Source organism: Canis lupus, chromosome 1, assembly GCF_011100685.1.
Source record: "Canis lupus familiaris isolate Mischka breed German Shepherd chromosome 1, alternate assembly UU_Cfam_GSD_1.0, whole genome shotgun sequence".
NCBI classification, from domain to species: domain Eukaryota; kingdom Metazoa; phylum Chordata; class Mammalia; order Carnivora; family Canidae; genus Canis; species Canis lupus.
The window spans coordinates 66384481-66405787 of record NC_049222.1 but is presented as its reverse complement, the minus strand read 5'-3'; the positions used below and the strand labels follow the sequence as shown (position 1 = coordinate 66405787).

The 21307-nt window shown below is 39.1% G+C and overlaps 1 long non-coding RNA gene across 22 annotated transcripts in view; it reads left to right on the top strand.

Moving 5' to 3' along the window:
• LOC102153070 overlaps positions 1 to 21307 on the top strand; it is a 182183-nt gene that overhangs the window by 5072 nt on the left and 155804 nt on the right. For all 22 annotated transcript variants that reach the window (XR_005353900.1, XR_005353903.1, XR_005353902.1 and 19 more), the window contains exon 4: positions 2593 to 2645. This is a non-coding gene — a long non-coding RNA (uncharacterized LOC102153070). The remainder of the gene's footprint in view (positions 1 to 2592; positions 2646 to 21307) is intronic.

Below are 21307 nucleotides of genomic sequence, written 5' to 3'. Positions count from 1 at the left end.
AGGCAGGAACATAAACCATTGAGGCTTTGGTGAGACAACTGCTGTGTGATAAAGGCTCTGTGGCGTGCTGTGGGGAGAGGAAAGAGAGACGATGCTTGGGGTGGGGGTAGAGATAAGCCCTGTGTCCAAGACGTACGGCATGTAAAGGACTTGATGGTGAGTCTCAATGTGGATGAGGGAAGATTTCTTCCTTTGCTTTAGACTGGTACTTACTCAGAGGTGGAGGCATAAGCTCTTCTTCTGTCTTGTTCTGTGGAGGTCAGTGGTCACAGCTGGCTGCCTGCTTGCTGGGGAGGCAGCCATGCTCCGGGAGTGGTATCAGGCCTCCTCCTCCCCCAGCAATTCACTGTGGCTCAGCATTGACCATGTGGGAGTGTTGTTAATGGCTGATACCTGCGAGGAGGTCTGTGTAGGTTAATTATTTGACTAGTTTACTGTAGATACACTGTGGGTAGATTCTTCTCATGTGAGAAAAATGACACTTCGTTTCTCCTCTTTCCTACAAGTGTTGGAGAGTAGTTAGGGTAACCAACAAAGAAATGAGGGCCAGCCTTCCTAGGTGTCTGGCTGCTTTTATTCTCCTACCCCAGCACCGTGCTTCACCATTCCCCACACATTCTAGAATTCCTTTGCAACTTGTTCTCCCTGTTTCCGCCCCCCCCCCCCCTTACCCAGAAGTCTTCTGCCGAGCCTCATCCATCTGACCATCTGGTCCTCTCTCCACATTAGAAGATCTCTATTCTGAAACCTAGCCTTAGCTCACATAGTAGTGCTAAAGGGCTGGCTTAGCCCTGCCCTTCTTTCTTCTTTTCTTCCATATAATTCTTTCTTTCTAGAAACATATTCTGGTTTCACATTGGCCTGTGGGGTATGCCGCAGACGTAAGGAGTTAGAACCATTATGAGGAATAGAGGGGGTTCTTCTCAAGGGCTGATGCTCCTGACATTCACATGCTAACCGGCTTGCCATGTTTTCCAGTTGCCTCAGCGAGGAGACATGTTCTGCAAGAAACGGAAGGAAAACAAAGCACCTTCCTCCTAGGGAGATTGTGTTCTGTTACATGTTGCTGTAACCATCCCTAAAACGTCATGTCTGAAATTATGGACTATTCACGGCTTCTCACAATTTTGTGAATTGACTGATTCTCCTGCTGGTCTCCCTGCCTATGCACAGACACTTCCTTCATATGCTGTATCCAGCTGTCGGGTCACTGGGTTGGCCTCATCTGAGATGCTAGAGAACGTAGGCCTCCCTCCTCCTGTGGTTTTTCATCCTCTGAGCATGGAGCTCTTTGGGCTCTAGATACATAAAAAGGGGAAGCTGCAAGCCCTTTGGAAGCCCTCCAGTGTCACTTTCCACTACATTTTGTTGGTCAAACAAGTTACAGGTCTGGCCCACATTTCACGCTTTACCCGATAGACTCCATCTTTAATATGAGAATTATTTGCTGTTTTTAACCCATCACAGAGCTCATGAATGGGTTACTGATCCTTGTATAAAGTCAAGCTTTTCCAACACCTTGACAGGTCAGAAAACTGACCCTGAATCGAAATAAGAAAGCAAAATGAGGTTTACCCTACTCCCCCTCTGTAAAGGCTGTTCTGGTTCTAGATTAGTTGCTTTCTCTGGATTAAATTTAAATTCTGGTCTGGAGACCTCAAACTATCAAATCAGTTCAAAGTTCCAGACTAGTTTGTGTTAAAAGTTTTGGCCTTAAGTCCATTAATAGAGAGTTGTTATGGTTTGGAACTCACAGAAAAAAAAAATTGCTGGGCATTCTGATTGTGGGGGGAGTCCTAAGGATGACTTTATGTAGCGGTGACTTCAGCCTGGTATTTTCCTTCCTTTCTTTCTTGTCTCAGAAGCTAAGGTAGCATTACTTAAAATTTACGAATGCAACATAGAAGTCTCCTCAATAAAAAGAGCACTGTGTAAATGCTTTCTTGTCAGGAGGCCTCTCTTTTGTCTACTAACATTGACTGAAGACTTAGCATTTTAGTGCATGGGAATGTGAAGTCACGATCATTAAATTCCATATTTCTAAGATTTAATGAAATAGATACATTCATTTTGCGCTACAAAATAGAGACCCCTTCAGGGTTTTAGAAAAGGAGGCAAGTAAACTAATGGGTTTACTCCTTCACTGTTAATTGATTCTCTGACTTACTTAGGAATGATGCACTGATTTTGCATGACTTTATGGTGAATTTTCATTCTTTTTAATCATAAAGATCAATACTTTTTCAGTGACATTATAAATTACATAAAATATGGTCTTTCACATTTTTGTTAAAGATACATAACATAGTATGATAGACATTGAAGGCTAGTCTAACTTCTATTAGGTGAGTAATAACTTGAGGATATTTCCCCCAAATAATGATACTTATACCTATGGCTTGCTCTCCTCTGTGTATATTCATATGTATACATATTTTTCATCTATTTGTTCTCATTGATGAAATTATGCTCATCCTCATGTACACCACTTGACATCATCACAATTAGAAATTTATTTTAAGTGCCAATATTCTCAAGAAAAGTTCAGAACTAGTGAATTATTTTAATTTGACTGTTTTTTCTTTGTAACAGATCTCTGACAAGGCAAGGGGAGAAGGCCCGACCCGTGCAAGGCATTATGAAATGTGAGTATTGGGGAGATTTGTATCTAATAAGGATGCTTACTGGTTATGAGAGGTGAAAAGAGAGGGCAGACACAGAAAAAAGCAGTGGCAAAAGGGAGGCATGAGTGTTTCAAGGATGAACTTAGTTTTCTAGGGATGGCCCAATAAAGCATTCATAAAAATTTAGATTAGACACTTTACTGCAGTCTCTTTAACGGAGGAGGAGATTGTGTTAGAATATAAAATGGATTGCTCTAAAAACATTTAAAATTCATGTCCTATAACACAGGAAAATTATCCAGAACGTACACTACAGATCAAAAGAACATGAGTACAAATGCAAATCAGAACCATGATGAGTTATCTTCTCACGCCCGTCAGAATTACTAGTATCGAAAAGATAAGAAATAACAAGTGTTTGCAAGGATGTGGAGAAAAGGGAAGCCTTGTGCACTGTTGATGTACAAACTTTCAGTTATAAAATACGTACCTTATGGAAATGAAAAGTACAGTCTAGGGAATGAATATAGTCAATAGTAGTATGATAACTCTGTACGGAAGTCCAAACAGAGAGTTTCATAGTAAGAAATCAGTCCCTAAACGATTTCCTTATCAGAAGGAAGTGGGAGTGGAGATCAAATTTGATCTTTTACAAAGACAACAATCAAATTAAAATAATTCACTAGTTCTGAACTTTCTTGAGAATATTGGCACTTAAAATAATTTTCTAATTGTGATGATGTCAAGTGGTGTACATGAGGATGTGCACAGTTTCATCAATGAGAACAAATAGATGAAAAATATATACACACACTCATATACACCGAGGAGAGCAGGCCAGAGGTATAAGTGTCATTATTTGGGGGAAGTATCCTCAAGTTATTACTTACCTGTTAGAAGTTAGACTGGCCTTCAATGTCTATCATACTATGGATCTTTAACAAAAACGTGAAAGACCATGCGAAAGACCAAGGGAGGGAGAGTCGGACAAAGCAATCACAGTCCCGTCTCTTAGTGACGGTCGGTCGTTCCTGTTCCTGTTCATGGAGTAGGGGTAGACCTGTCATGAACACCTAGGACCTGGTGTCAAACGTCCACAAGGAATTTAGAATCGAAGGTCAGAGGAGGAGCAGAACTCCTCCCCGTGCTGGTGGGACCTAATCTAACAATCCAAGGACAGATTTGCTTGGGGGGCAAGGACATCTCCTGCAGCACTCAAGAGTGGCTGAAAAGTGGCCGATAGGGGTTTCTCCCTGACGTGGCCTTGTGCGGTAGCCAGCAGGCCGGTCAGCCAAGTGAGGCATAGATTGCATATGTTGAAAGAAATGAGAGCAGACGTGATGATACTAAGTCACTTGAAGCTAAAGGTCTTGAGAGTCAGGGTCAGGGTTACCAAGTGCTGCGACCATCCTGTAAAACTAAACCTTCGTCAGATGAGGCCCCCGCGGCCTACGGTGAACAGAACCTCTGGCTCCCTGGACCCTCCTGGGACATGTTACAGGAGCGAGGAACACGCTCTGTAGTTATTGGGCTTCTGCAGTTGTCTTCAAGTCAGATTCTGGTACTTTCCCTCAACCTAGGCCCTTGCCTAAGTAAACCAAAATGAGTGTGCAGAAGGTGAGTGAATAATGGAATGAAAATAGACAATTTGCATGAAGATAACAAAGAGGGAAGTAAATGGGTAATTTGCAGGCTGAGATTCAATAGGTCTGTACAGATAACAGGCGGGATTGAAAGATGGAATATCTGAATCCCCTGGAATAATATGTATTTTCTGTTATTGAACGAATTGATATGTAAAAGTCAAATTCAGGGGCGGCTTTTATTTTATGTACATTGTTAAGGAATGGTTATCTTTAATACCAACTTGAAATACGGGTATTTTAGAGAACTTGAAGGGTTTGGCAGCTAACTTAATCCTTCATAGTTGGCAAATGTCCCATTCTGGGACCCCAGGTCCCTCCGTCTGAAATGCGTAGTATTGGTGTAATCTCAGTACTCTGAATCCCCAGGTGCTAAGGGGCTTAGGGCCCTTTACACCCAGGGCTCTGTGCTGTGACCGTCTGTCAGGGGAGTTGGAGTACCATAGGGAAACCTGTTTGCTGCTTGAACTTGAGGTAGGAGAACCTCTAAAGCATCTTCGAGAGAGGAAAATGTATCGTGTTTTTAAAGACCTTGGGGGAAGGAGTTCCCAGTAGTCTTTGCAGGCTTTTAAAGATGCAGAATGAATTTTATTTCCCACAGATACAAGCTATGTTAGCATAAAGTTTCTGTACTGAATTGAAATTTTTTTTTAAGGACTTACTTAGAGTGGGGGTTGGGGGTAGAGGGAAAATCTCAAGTGGACTGCTGGCTGAGGCGATGGGGCTCATCTCACGACCCTAAGATGAGCTGAAATCAAGAGTTTGATGCTCAACTGCTGAACCACCCAGGTGTCCCAAACATCTGATTTTTAATGGAAGTTTCACTTTAATTTGGCTTGCAAAGGGGCACCTGGGTGGCTCAGCGGTTGAGCATCTGCCTTCAGCTCAAGGTGTGACCCCGGGGTACCGGGATCAAGGACCACATGGGGCTCCCTGCATGGAGCCTGCTTGTCCCTCTGCCTGTGTCTCTGCCTCTCTCTCAGTGTCTCTCATGAATAAATAAATGAAATGTTTAAAAATACATATAATTTGGCTTGCAAAGTTCATGGAATTCTAGAACTGTAAGGACCCTTAGAGATCATCTAATATATATAAATACATATATTTGTATATATATATATATATATATATACAAGGAAACTGAGACCCAGTTTAAGTGGCTTGCCCAAAGCCATAGTACCAGAGCTGGGATTGAAACCCACTTCTTTTCATTAGTAGGATACTTTTGACCTTACCAGCGTTCTGAATGCTGTTTCATCACTCATGCTGTGCTATTTTAAACAATTCATATCCTTTTGTTTCGTATCAATGGAGTTTGAGAACAGCTCATTCATTCACTAGTTCATTCACTCACTCACATTCATTCAGTATTCCTTTAGTACCTTCTTTGGGCATTGACCTTGATCATGATTATCATTGTCAAACGAAGAGCTTCACAGCATTTAAAATAATTATGAATTCATTCATATCCTTGGGTCAAACACTTTAATTTTTGTGCTTTTTAATAATTCTTCATTGATATTGATATATTTGCATATGTAAAGTGTAGGGTCAGGTGAATCTGAGTATACTTGAAGGAAGTTTTATTTTGTTCTATTTTTCAAAAGACTTTATTTATTCATGAGAGACACACAGAGAGAGGCAGAGACACAGGCAGAGGGAGAAGCAGCAGGCTCCCTACGGGGAGCCCGATGCGGGACTCAATCCCAAGACCCCGGGATCATGCCCTGGGCCAAGGGTAGATGCTCAAACGCTGAGCCACCCAGGCATCCCTTGAAGGAAGTTTTAAAATTTCTGCATTTACTCTTGGAACTGAAGCCCATCTTTGTTTTTATAATAGAGAACTCCAACATGAATTTGCTGTACAAGTGGCCCTACTTTTAATTTTTTCAGTCATACTTAAGGAAAAAATTATAACCTGCTCACATAAATAAGGCAGTATGTTTATTTCACGGATTAGGCTAACTTGTACTTTTGAAATTTATTCATTTATTTTCAAATTAATGCAATGAATAAAAATCACTTAGACTCTGCTTCCAGACTGTTAATTAGTGAGAGTACTAGCTGCCTATTGGGTGGCAATAACTGTAAATTTATTAAATGTCGTGAGAGTAACGCTGAAGAAATGAAGGGCATAGGTCTCCAGAAACTCATAATTTAGTCAAGGGGAATACCCAAAGAAATATATGAAAAATGAAGATTCTATATTACATATACTTTCTTATCCCTAGAAAAAGATTACTCTTTAGTCTACAGATAATTGAGCAGTTCAGTCAAGGTATCAGTCTTTGAAGACTTGAGTGAAAGCCAGACTTTGAAGCAAATCTGAGGGAGATACAGGGAAAGGACAGTACATGTGTCAAAATTATTACTGTTCAAAGGAAAGATTTGGGCTCAAATTCTCTCCTCCTTCTTGAGACCAGTTGCATGACCCACTCTGTGCATATGCCCCTCACAATGTTCAGATTCCTACTCAGCAGCAATTTCTGGGAGCTCATATGCCGGGCTCTGCGTCAGGCACTACAGTACGTTGTGACATTCATTCACCTAATAATTCTCCCATCTAGGCGGGTTGGCACGTTATTCTCAATCTTCTCTTCCATGCCATTCACTTTACTCACTACTGGAATCCAAAATATAGAAATAATGTGTGTGGGAGAAGGAAAGGGAAGGTAAGTGAGCGGGTGCAAGCTCTAGCTCTGGCTCCAGTCCCAAAGATACCAGTTAATAGTCCTGGCTACTCACATGTGGTCCACAGACCAGCACACAGGCAGCACCTTGTTAGAAATGCTTAATCTGGGGTGCCTGGGTGGCTCAGGCAGTTCAGTGTCTGTCTTCGTTTCAGGTCATGGTCCTGGGGTCCTGGGGTTGAGCCCAATGTCAGGCTCTTTGTTCAGCTGGGAACCTGCTCCTCCCTCTCCCTCTGCTTGCCGCCACCCCCCCCCACTTGTGCGCGCTCTCTCTCTCTCTCTCTCAAATAAATAAATAAAATCTTTAAAAAAAATTCAAAATCTGAGGTCCCACCTTAGACTTGGATAACAATCTACTGAATCATTTTAACCATTTCCCAGGTGATTTGTAGGCACGTTAAAGCTTGAGAAGCTGCTTCATGATAAAATCATTGGGGAGGGATTTTGAAAGTACTGATGAATGGGCTCTGTTTCAACACAATTAAAATCTCTGGTGCATTGGGGGCATCTGTATGATTTAAATACTAATCGAAGGTTTTAATGTGCTGTGCTCTTTCCCAAATATGCCTAAAGATAAGAATTGCCTAGAGCCCTTATTAACAAAATAGATTCCAGAGCGTAGGTCTAGGACCTACTGAATCAGAAATCATTATTTTCGGTGTATTGACTAAGCAACCCAGGTGACATTTATTAACAAGGAAGTCTGGGAAACATTGGTAATCTCACGACGTTCCATTCCTTTTATCTGCTAGCCTTGTGGGAGATCATTTTTGTCTCAGACTCCCCTCTATCCTTTTGCCAGGTGACGAGAGGGAATGGGCTCACAAAGCAGGGAGGTCAGCACAGAAAGGAGAGAATGTGGGATGAGATTTCAAAATATCTGATAGGGTGAGAGCAGAGGTGGAGGTGGGACTCCAATGAGGCATCCCTTTATCTTTATCAAGAGCCACTGCTGCTCCTACATCAGTGAATGATTCTCAACACCTCTAAGTCTCTTTGTCTGGGAAAGGGCTGGTGCTGAAAGGGAACATCTCAGACAAGATAACCGCAGTTTTTATGGGAAGAGGGAGAGTAACTCAGAATGGTTAACTTGACTCTGGAGTCTTAGAACTCACTATAAAGGGAAGGGTAGGTACCTTCAGTACTATCCTTACTATCCAAAGCTCTCCTTTGGATTCCTTTTACTCTTATTTAAGCCCCAGATTGAGGAATACTGATTTCAAGAATGCGTGGTCTCTTTATTAATAAATGTGACACAAAGGGAAATAACCCATTTCTATCATCGGTGTGAGTAACACATTCAGTATATCCGCCATCTTGACATAAAACACCAGGTTGGTTTGACATGTTTCTTTTTCATAAAATCGTTGGTTGTCATTTAAGATCTTGCACTGATTTATAGAATTATTTATATTTCTATTTGTTATATTTTGTAATAGGAAAATACTCTGCATTTCCAGTATCTATATAGAGAAAGTGTGTGGAGCATTTTTCGAGATGTTATAGATGAAACAAAGAAATGAGGGGATATAGACCCTATCTCTGAAGGGCTTAAAACTTACTGGGGTGGGTAATTTACTGGCGTGGGTGTCAGAACCAGTATACTTAAAAAATAAACAACGGTGAAGCAGAGCACAGATTGAAAGCCAAATGGGAGATTCAGACAGCACGTGCAAAAGAGGTTGAGTGCTGTTAGGCCTGCCTGTGGGTATTCGTGCCTTGGGCTCTCCCTCTCAAAGATGCCCTTGTTAACCAGGAGACTATATTCTGTTTCACCATCCATTCTCACTTATAACTGTAACAGTTATTTAGCTTCTCTGAATATTAGTTAGCTGAATGCAAATGCTTCCTGGATTTCCCCCTGGTGCTAAGCTTAAAGGTATTTCAGAGACACAATGAGTTATCTTATCAAGCTTGAATATCTAGGGAAGTTACAAGACCCTTAGATAATTAGCCTTTGTAATATGCTCACAAACTGGACATTTGGCAGATAACTATTGTCCTGCCTTCTCATTCTAGCAAAGGGTTGTGATTTCCCAACAAAGGCAGAGGAGTTGCAAAACAGCAGGACTTTGCTACAGTTAGTAATTAATGAGGTGCTAAAAGTGCCAGAGCAGAGGCTCCCAGACACAGTGTGTGACTCAAAGGGATAAGAAGCACCCAGAATTTCAAACAAGAGTGTCACTTAAATAAACAGAAAGTCAAGAGAGTCTAGTCTGTGGAATGGGAAATGGTCTATTGACATCAGGAGTCATCCTACAACTGTGTAATACAATATAATAAGGATTAGTCATTACATTTTGCAACTTGTGAAAAACTGGAATTTTTTTCTCATTCCTGCAGAAACTGAGCAATTATCTGCTTTGCAGTATTCAAGGAAGTCATAATGAACTCTTAATGCCCCATCGTGTTCAAATAAATAACCAGACTGTTACAGGTTCCCACCAGCATGACTTTCATCTGCCTCTTTAATGTATATTAATCAATCAAGTTAATTATTAATATTAGTAGACAAGCCAAAGCACTTTACTAATCAACTAATAGCTGGGGACCCAAGGCCTAATGAGAGCTTTCTCTACTGGGAGGAACGTTACTTAGAAAGAATGACATAAGGGGTAATTTTGGATCATGAGTGTTGCCTAAAATGGGAATGTGTTTTCTGGCAGAGTGGAATTTCTGCATAAATTCGGGTAAATGTTAGGTATCTTCAAATTAAGATTTTATAGTTTCTTCTCCCATGCTATATTCAAGTTTCTTTAAATGCACCATTTAAATTTGGGAGCGGTAGGTAGTAAAATAATGCTATAATAGGGTCCACCAACATAATCTAGCAGAAGCTCATTAAACAGAGCTCACTAATATGCATATATATCCATAACTGTATCTATATATAAAGTATATATAGATGTGTGTGTGTTTTATATATATATAACACACACCTATATATGTTTTATGTGTGTTCCTCCAGAATGGGAAAGGACAAAAAAGATCAGATGTAATTTGATTATCCTAGCATGGATGTTATTCCTACAAGGGATTTCATAAATCCTTCTATTATTATTGATGTATTGCACTTAATACTTCAGTGACATTGAGAAAATGTTTATGTTGAATACGTCTACCTTAGACTGAGAATGCAAAACAAGTGAAAGAAATCTCTTATATGTATTTAAGGATTATGATTTTAGGAGAATTAAGCAAGTTCTTGAGTTTCTTTTTTGCCATACGGAGCTGGTACATTCATATCCTGCCATAAAAGAACTTAGGACATTTTCATGTTTACAAATGAATGTATGTACTAGGGGTGGTGGAAGGGGAGGTGGGCGGGGGGTGGGGGTGACTGGGTGACGGGCACTGAGGGGGGCACTTGATGGGATGAGCACTGGGTGTTACTCTGTATGTTGGCAAATTGAACACCAATAAAAAAGTAATTAAAAAAAATAAATGAATGTATGTGTTTTATATATGTGAAAAACTGAGTCTCGTTGAATTTGGGTAATGAACTTTTGTTGAAATTATAAGAAGAAAAAATGTTTTACAACATGTTTAGTTGATTTGATGGCACTTATTAAATTCTAGCCCATAAAACACACCCGCACACACACACACACACACACACACACAACCTGCCCCATACTAAAGGTCTTACTGTGAATTTGAGATTTTAAGACTTTAAATCACTGAGCCAATATTCAATGATGTACTTTAGAGATCTCTGGTCCCAGTATCAGTAGGTGAATGAGTTAGAGATATAAAGCTGTAGTTTACTCAGCAGAAACATTTTAGCTTCATTCATTAAGAAAACTGAATTGTTTCTGCTTTTTTTTCTTTTAAAGAAAACTTGTAGATTTTGTGTGTGTGTGTGTGTGGGGGAGTATTGTATCATGAAATTGCCATGTTTTAAAATGTGTATTGAAAAAGAATTCACTGGATCAAGTCTTTTCCTTCAACATACTCTAGAGGGAGTCAAATCTAAGAAAGTTATGTTTAATGCATTTCAACTGCTATTGGTTCGTTTTAGAAATTTTCTTGGTGACAATGTTGTTTTGACCTTCTTAGTTAAGCTGTAGTCTAGGAGTTAGAACCTGTGAGCTAACAAGGCCAAACATTTATGGCCTGGGGAAAATCCTTCCTCCTGAACTGAATGATAAACTCCACACTACGAGTCTCAATGCTGCCATTAATTAGCTTTATGAACGTGCAAATGCCATTTATCCTCTTTGAAATTCAATATTTCAATTCCTCTACAATGAAGGGTTGAGTTAGAAGGTCTCAGATGTAAATGCAATGATATTATTCCAACAGAAGACAGTTTATGGTTTGTATAAAAGCATGCCTTGAAAATCTGAGTATGAGCCAGTAGATCCTAAAATCATGGAAGTCTAGCATTTTGTTCTTAATATACTGAACTTATACACTAAACATACACAGTGAGACTGCATGCTCTGCCCCCAAATATTTCTTGGGCTTTTTCATGTTTGCTCCTTGTATTTCATTATTTCTTTCACTTAGAATTCCTTCAGTTTTTATCTATAATTATAGAAATCCTACATGTTCTTCAGGGCTCTACTCAACTGGTATGTGCTCCATGAAAGACACCTTGCCTCCCCCGCACCATGTGAGTGGTTTCTGCTCCCTCTGAAGGGTCCTGGCATTTTGCTTTAATATTTAACTTTTCTTTTGACATCCTCTGTGCTATATTTGGTTTTTCTGGACACAACTTAGCTCTTCAACAAATCTTCAAGATCTCTAAGTGTCTGGATCAAATGGTCTAAACTTTACATTTTTCATTTTAAGCAACATGGCTTGCATATAGGAGATACTCAACAAAAATGTGCTGACGAATGAATAAAAGAAAGCTATTGAAAAAGAATAGCCAGTGTTTGAGAACTTATGTAAGGAGACATGGAGTCTATTTTAGTGCCACTAATTGCAGTTCCTCAGGCTTCATACTTGAATGGTGAGACAGCTCCTGTGTTTATCAGGAAATTAGTTTTAAGGACATTTGCTCTTTAGGAATTGAGGGAGGAAAAAAGATTTTATATTTCTTTTGTACTTTACATGTTTATAAGAAATCATACAGCCTCAGTTTTGGTGTGTGGCAACTGTAAGCCGGTATTTACTCAAAGCAGATTTTGAGTGAATGTTCTTAAGATTTGCATAACATTTTCACAGTCAGTCCCCTGTAAGTGTAGCCTTTGGAGACCAGGAATAGCTAGCATTTTTCTCATCAAGTACCAGTTTATTTCCTTATTTCAATAGGATCAAATCTCCAAATAGAGCTGACATAGAATTAGAAATTCTTATATTTAGTATAAGATGTCTTTTAGGATTTTGTTTCATGCTTTCTTAGTTATTGTAAATTTGATTTCTATTATTGTGCCTTTTTTCTATCTTCCTACTCCCATTCCTACATTTTGTTTCTTCTTTGTAGCCCACAACTACAACAAAGCATTTGTAGACGAGGTGCCTAATACATACTTTATTTGCTTTGATTCTCACTGTTCCTTTTTCTTAACCAGAGTATGAAAAGTTCAGGGAAAAAAGTGAAATATATATATATACACACACATATATATATATATATATATATACTTACAGTAAATATATATTTACTATATTTACAATAAACATATTTTTTCACGAGGAAAAATGAAATACATATATACATACATATAAATACATACATATATATATTTACTTACAGTTACCTACACTCTCAGTGGTCTTTTTTATTTTTTATTATTTATTTATTTATTTTTAAATTTTTATTTATTTATGATAGTCACACACAGAGAGAGAGAGAGGCAGAGACACAGGCAGAAGGAGAAGCAGGCTCCATGCACCAGGAGCCCGATGTGGGACTCGATCCCGGGTCTCCAGTATCGCGCCCTGGGCCAAAGGCAGGCGCCAAACTGCTGCGCTACCCAGGGATCCCTCAGTGGTCTTTTTTATTAACAGCTTTTCATTCTATATTTAACTTTTCTGTATTTCTTTTTCAAGGGGCTGGCATTCTTTTCCTTTTGGGTGTTAGCTTACACTGCAGGATCTGCCTCCCCTTGGCAATTGCAAAGGCATAAATTCCTGATGATAAAATATCAAGGAGGTAGGGTTGAAATTTTTGGGCAGGAAGTCCTTGTGCATCATCATGTCCTTCATGTTATCATGCCATGAACATGTGTGGTTTCACCAGTAGGTATGGGCAGAGTGTTCTTTCTCCCAGCGATGTTGAATCTCTTCGACTTAATTGCGGCTTCACCTCTCAGCTCTGCTCAGGCCTGGAGGCAGAGCTCTTGCCAGGTTGCTTAATTTTTCTCTCCTCTGCCCCTCTGTGCCTTTCTGGGCTGCTATGATGACTAGGGTAAGAATGCTTTATCCATATCCAAAAATATATCTGAAAATAGAATCTTATGTTAGTGGTTATGTAGCAGAGTAGGGTCACTGACCAACCACAGAGTCAGAAGTGTCAAACAGATGGATATTAAAGGGCAAAGAGAAATACAATGTTAGAGGGGGAATAGATTCCATTGCAAGGATGACCTCGGGTGGGAGCCTATGGCAGCCCGGATTTTAGTGCTTTCCCTCAGATCTATGATCTGTTCAACTGCTTTTTTGGGGTTGCATCGGACTGAGTAGTGTGGAACGTGTAATATCTAACAGAAGCATAGACGGCAGACAATTTGAAATAATCTCCCCGCTTAATTTCTAAGTCTTCATTGTACAATGAAGATGTTCCCGTATGAAATCAAACTACCAATATGACAGAAAAAAAAACATTTGTACTTTTTACAAGAAAACTCTGAGCAGAATTTTATAATAGAGATAAATAGCATCATCCATGATTTTAGAGTCTCTGTATCTTTGGCAAGTCTTTTCACAGTTTGAGGTGTACCTGTAAACTACAGAGGAAGGGGGCGCCCGGGGGGGCTCGGTTGGTTGAAAGTCTGCCTTTGGCTCAGGTCATGATCCAGGGTCCTGGGATCGAGCCTTGCATCGGGCTCCCTGCTCAGCAGGAGAGTCTGCTTCCCCCTTGCCCTCTGCCCCCACCCCTGCTTGTGCACGCGTGCACGCACTCTCTCTCAAGTAGGTAAGTAAAATCTTACAAAGAAAATTACAGAGGAATGTTTGAGCACCAAAGCCGGCGTGCTCTTACGGCGTGGTTGGTATCATTCTTTTGTCTTGGCTTCAGAACTGACTTCAGTCTCAGGCTGGCTCCTTGTGCTACTGATGGTGATGTAAGTGGTGGTGAAGCAGGGCCTATCTATGGCTCATATTAATAGACTAGACTGAAATCCTATCATAGAATTGATCTACTGTCAGTATTTCAGGATTTTAGATTGTGTCTTCATTGTGTTTTCTTCTTTCTTCAGTTTCTTTATTTCCCTTAATAGAGAAGGTAAAAATATATTAATTGCTTGTATCTGTTTAGCTACTCATTTTTAATTCTATAACTAGCATATTTACACCATTTAATATAGCAACGGTGGAATTAAGCATGCATGTGCCTTCCTGCATTCACATGGCTCCACCTGCCTCCTGGGGTCTTGGACGCTGGTTCATGGGAGATCTCCATCACCCTGGGGAGTCACCTCACTCTCGAATACCACTTGCTGGGTCAGGTTCCTGTGGCAGGAAGTCGGACTCCCTGATCAGGGGAGACCTGTGGCAGCATCTAAAACCAGGCTCAACTCAACGAAGTACGTGACAAATCTGTCTCTTCCCCTTGGTTCTTCATTCAGATGAGCACTGAATGTTGCACATGAGATGTGCCTCTTTCCCAAAGATTCTTCAGATGCAATGAGTAACATGACCTAGAAGTTCAAGGGAGTTAACCTGTGAGAAAAAGTTGACCATGGAGGAATAGGGGAGAGAGAGCGGATTCTCTAGCCCACTCCCTATCCCACCCCCAGTTGTTCCAAGGTGCAGAGGTTCCACGTGGCTTGCCAGGACGTGTCCCCAGCTCTGCTTTCCCCTGAAGCTGTGCCAGCTTCTTACTGCCCCATGTTGTTTCTGCTTTCCTTGCTTCCCTGCCTCATTTTCTGGATTTTCTCACTCCTGCAGCCACTGACTGCACTCTTCCCCCCAGTCAGGCATTAAGATCCAAGCTTTATCTTAGCCTCTGTGTTGTAGGAAACCTGGGCTTTGACAGATATATTTTTATTTTAGAATAAATCCCATAGGGAGTTATAAAATGTAGGAATAAAAAGAATAATTCTCATTCTTTCTCCATTTTTCCAGATTTGTAATAGACACGTTCATCTATTTAGGGCAGATAATAATGTGTATCTTTTTGTTTTGTGTAGTTTCTTTTACAAATGGAATAATCTTGTATGTATTTTCCTGAGATTTGAGTCATTCATAAAACTATGAATTTTGGACAGTGTTCTATGCCAGTATATGGTGTTCATACTCTTATTTTTATATTTGTAAAAGATTTATTTATTTATTTTGAAAGAGAGATATATCAAGAGTGAGCAACCATGAGTGGGGGGAGAGGAGGAGAGTAGAGAGGGGGACAGAGAGAGAGTCCTCAAGCTGATTCCCCACGCAGCAGAGCCAGATTCTGGGCTTGATCTCACGAACCTGAGATAATGACCTGAGCCAAAACCAAGAGTTGACACTCAACCAACTGTGCCACCCAGGTGTCCCCAGTCTCATTCTTTTAAACACAGTATTACATAGCAAGGATGTACCATATTGATTTAACCCATTCCCTTCTTCACTCACATTCACGTTTCCGATTTTTGCAATAAATATTTTGGAAGTGCTTCTGAATAGAGAAATGCTATAAGATTGTTGGACGTGAGCATTATGCACACTGCAAATTTTACCAGTCACCCCAAAGGCCTACATCTTTCATCATCTGTACCCATTTCTACTGTGCTCAATTTCACTCAATAGCAGTGGATGATATAAATCTGTATGCCATGCCCATATGTGAAAGAACATTTCATTGTTATTCTAATTTATATTTCCTTAATTAGGATGACAAATAATTTTTCATATTACCTAGCCACAAAAATTTCTTCTACTGAAAAAGCCTGTTCTTACTCTTTCACCATGGTATCTGTTGGGCCCACATGTCAGATGAGCTCTATAGGAATATTTTACTTTCTTTAGCCCTTTCTGCTACTGAGGTACTGATTTTTTAAAAAGTATTGACTTTATACAAGATTATTATTAGCAAATAAGTATTTTCCTTGTGGGTTCTCATTAGGTTTTACTATCAAGTATTTCAGTTTGACTCTATGCTTCATAGAATTCAGCACTTAATCATCATTTTTAATATTATTATGGCCTATTAAGTTCCTAATTTGTATTAATCTGTTTCCAAAAGCATTTTTTAATTTTAACTTTCATTATTCTTATGGCATAAGCAATTGCATACTACAAAAATGGAAATTAAAAAAACCCCTGGGATCCCTGGGTGGCGCAGCGGTTTGGCGCCTGCCTTTGGTCCAGGGCGCGATCCTGGAGACCTGGGATCGAATCCCACGTCGGGCTCCCGGTGCATGGAGCCTGCTTCTCCCTCTGCCTGTGTCTCTGCCTCTCTCTCTCTCTCTGTGACTATCATAAATAAATAAAAATTAAAAAAAAAACCCTTCATACATGATAACATTTTGCCATAAAGGTTTTTAGATATTTTCTATGAATATATTTGCAAAGATACACATTTTTTAAAAAAAAAGCCTTCATAATGCCTATTGTTTTATAACTTAATCTTCTCACTTAAAGGTGTAATGCAAATATTTCTTGAGTATGTCTGTTTTTCTCGTAAGTTTGTGAGGGAGGGATGTTTCTGAATATTTGAATATCTTCAGTTGCATTCATAGATGAAAAACAACTTGGCTGAATATTAAATTATCGGGACAAAAAGTTTTCTCTCAACTCTTTTTGCCAATTATTGTTACGGGGGGGAAAAGCTATGTCGGCTATTTTTCTTTATAGTCATCACGTAAAATTTTTGCCTAGGCTATTTTTACCTTTATGGCTAATAAATCCATAATGTAACTTTCCAAATCCTTTATCAATTAAGTTCTCTTTTTGATTATTTCTTTTCTTCTAGATATCCTTTTTGAGAGATATTATAGCATAGTGACTAATAGCCAACTTTGATGTCAGATGGTTTTAGTTGTAATTTCTTACTAGCTTTGTGACCTTGGGCTGGTTATTTTTCCCAGTTTCTATATCTATAAATAAATATGAGGATGGAGTATTGGGAGAATTGAATGGGTAAAATGCAGGTAAAGTATTTTAAAAGATGCTTTGTAAGTGTTAGCTATTGTTGCATACTTAGATTTTATTTTTATCTTGCCTACATATCCATAATTTAGGTTTTTTTCTTTTTCCACAGTATTTTGGGGTATTTCAAGCTCATCCACTATATCACTGGTTTCATTTCTCACAGTGTTGATATCATCACTTATGTCTTTCAGTGTAGGTTATAAATCTGTTCTCGCATTTTAGCTTGAGAAAACAATCCTTTTTTATCGCACCTATACTTTTGATTTGTGATTCTGCTGGTGTTTGGCTTTCTCTGCTATATCTTAATGTTCTGACTTCATGTGTCCGAATTAAAATACCAAATATACACATACTAAATTATTTATTTCAAAGTTCTCTTTCTTCCATTGGACCTTACATTTGGTGTTACCTTTCTCAGGTGCCATTCCTTCTTTTTCCAGAAGTCCAGCTTCCTTTCTTTATTTTTATTTTCCGATTTATTTACTCTCGCTATTTGTCAACACACTGGGTGTGTGCCTTGCCCTTTGGCTTCAGAGCTTGTTTACTTTAGTGATGGTTAAATCTACTTTCCAGGTTTATACCTATAGTGGCTGATTTGTCCATAGAATCTGTTCTCAGTTTTTACTACCAGCAACTCTTTATCAAGTGTCACTATTTAAGATGTGAACTATCTTTTCATTCCATATCCATTCATTCCATGCCATTTTGATCACATACGTACATTAAAAAGACTGCAATCTTCAATATACCCTGCTTCCACACATCTTTTCTCTACCTATACCTGTAAGAAGTAGATTTTCTAGAAATAAATGTGCCATTACTATTGTGCCCACACTTTATTCCCTACCTGGTTTCCTAGAGTTTGTAGGATTAAACTAGATGTAGAAAAGGAGGTCTAAATGGTAGGTTGGAAAGTGGAAGTGGGAAAAAGCCATCTATCTGCTTTGAGAACCTGCCCCCGTGACTAGGGAGGTATTCCTTCTGGAGAGTACACTTCTGATCCAATGAGTTAGGATGAATTAGTTTCTTACCTGAGCACCTACTACATCACTTGATACATGGTAAATACAAATGTATATTACTTCCTCTTGTTTAGGGTGGGCAGTGCCACTGACTTTGCATTTAGTGAGGATTCTTTCTAAATGCTTCCTAAATTCTGGCATTCGTTTACAGTCAGTCTTAATTTCCAGTGTTATGTCATCTTTTCCTTTCTTTTAGATGATGAACAGTGAGATTTATCAGAAATTTTCAGCCTTTTCACACTGAATTATGTATGTATATTTTAGAAATAATGCTCTGGTGTCAGATAGGGAGTAAAGTTGAGGAAACAAGAGTAGTTCGTAGGCTACATTCATGATTTTAAGCCCAAATGAAAAAGACTTGAACATTAGAGGATTAAAGAAGTAAAACTGAAAAGATATTTGGGTAGTACAATGACAATGGCTAGCAATCAGTTATTTGTGGTGTCTGGGGAGATTGGTGAGTAAGAAGAGGCTGACAGTGGGTGACAGATTCTGACTTGCACTATTGATTCAGAAACAGTACAGACGGGAGTAGGTTGCAGGGCAGGAGATTAAAAAATTTAGTTTTTGACATGTTAAGCATATGAAGTCTGTTGAATGTCCGCTTGGAGATATTCAGAAGGAAGTTATAATTGTGGATCTGAAGTTAAGGAGATCAGTCAGGACAGGGTTTGCAAGTTACCAGCATATGGAAATAGGATTAGAGTGAATGAATGCTGTATGCAAGGATGCAGATGATAGAGAAAAGCAGGAGACTACGGGCAGGGAGATAAGTTAGAGTGTTCAGGCATCCAAGAAAGAAATTATTACTGATTTCTCCAGAACAGTAACAAAGTAAATAGAGGGAAGGATCAAATTTCAGAAAACGTACTTTGCACAATTAAGAACAAGGTAGAGAAGGAAGAAATCATCTGTTTGGGCTGTGGCAAGTGCAACAGAGCACAGAGCCTAAGGAAAGAAGTGAAGATTTGGAATCTCCATCATGAGAGAATAGGAGGCAGGGATAAAGACCAGGGTCAAAGAAATGTTGCAAGCCCCACTGAGGCCAGAAACCAGAAATCTGTAGGGGTCACAATTTTCACAATTAGTGATTTTCTCCTTGTCTCTTGGTTGTTAAGAAGGAAGAAGGTGGATTTGTTACATTGGTAAAAGTTTGAGGACTTTCTAAATAGGCATTATAGAAGGACTAGGGACCATGAACTGGCAAAAACATAATTAATATATGAAGCTACAGGGGTACAAGTTGTGTACAGAAGCAACTGAAACGATGTATGTTGGAGGTAGAGGGAGGTAGTTAATATTCTAGAAGAGAGAAGATAGGTAAAGGGACCAGAGACCTAATTTGGTTGAAGACTGTGTGTCTTAGTTTTTGTGAAAGAAGCTTGGAGGAGGTTAAAGTTGCAGGGAATGATGAAAATTAGATATTTGTATTTAGAGTTCATTTACTCATTTTCTTTCCATCTAGGGCAATGCCAGATATTAAGTGCTGACCATACATGAATGAATGTAAGGTAGTTTTACTGTCTGAAGCAAAGAACAATAGGATAGTGGTACATTTCTGGATGTGATTTTTCCACTTTTGTCCACGTGACCTAGGATCACCTATCTAGATCTATGCAGATATCTTAGCTGCAGTTTGTCTATGGCCTGATATGTCAATGTAATAATTATCCTGTGTGCAGTGACAGAGGTGGCTGTCCTAGGGATGAACCCCAACAAGAAATAAATCAGATGAGTGCCTGATGCTGTTTGGTAGTGGTAGGAAGAGTCTTCAACATCTATATCATCTACCTTGACCATGCTATCTGAAACTTTTCTTGGGTTAGTTTCCCTGGATTCACTTTCTCAGAAAGACAAACCTTATGATGGCAGTTAATTCACAAGATGAGAGTAACTCAGCAGCACCTTTATACAGGTAGGAAGGAGTGACCAAGTCAAAGTGCTTGATGCGTGACTGGAGAATGAAAATTATAATGGTTTTAGAAAAATCATAATTTATTATTGCTACTATTTTTAATATAGCCTTTTTATATTTCTAGTACCTTACAGTTTAATAAAAATAAATTACAAGAATGAGTCTAGACACTTGTAATTTGGCTCCATTCAACTTTGTAAAAGTATAGTAACATTTATATATCTAAATATACGTAAATACATTTTATATAAATATAATATTTATAAACATTTTTATTTTGATAGGTCATATCATTTAATAAATGTAGTAAGTTAAACCAACTAACAACCTAAATATTTTTGTTGGAGTGGCAATTTAAGTATGCTTCTATGATGGTCTGTTTCCAAAGATAACTGCCTACTTTAAGTTCCTTTAGGGCAGGGATTTTGCTTTATTCATTATCTGGTACTCTGTGGTGAATAAAATGCTTTAAATATAGTAGGTGATCAATGGCTTTTATTGCATGCATAGCAGAGAGTGAAAAAATTATATACTAAAAGGAAAACTGGTTTAAAATGTAAATTCTAGGGGCGCCTGGATGGCTCAGTTGGTTAAGCCTCCAACTCTTGATTTCGGCTCAGGTCATGATCTCAGGGTCATGAGATCGAGCCCTATGGCTGGCTCCTCCCTCAGCAGGGAGACTGCTTCACTCCTTCTCCCTCTCCCCGCTCTCACTGCTCTCTCTCTCAAATAAATAAATAAATAGTAAAAAAATTAAATTCTAGGGGAAAATTTCCATTGATAGAAAGAAGAATCCTGCTTATTAGCCAGGGCCCTATCATGCAGTCTTGAAGAAAATGAAAGCTGTGAGTTCCAATATATAATTATTGAAATAAACATTTCATCTTTTTTTGTGACACCAACTAAGGAAGCACATAAATTTAGTCTTGGCCAATTTGGTGTGGCCAGAAAGATAGCTTGATTGTTAACCTGGATTAGTTGGGATGGACACACTATTCCCCATCATCTCTGAAGCCTCCCTCCTTTTGTCCGTGCTCAGTCTTTCTGGCGATACTGACTTTGCTTTTGAGTAGGAGGACTTGTTAGACCACAGACTTCCAGACTCAATTTTTGTATATCCTGATGAAAATTCTCAGATTTCTCTCCTGAATGTAAACAGATGTGTGAT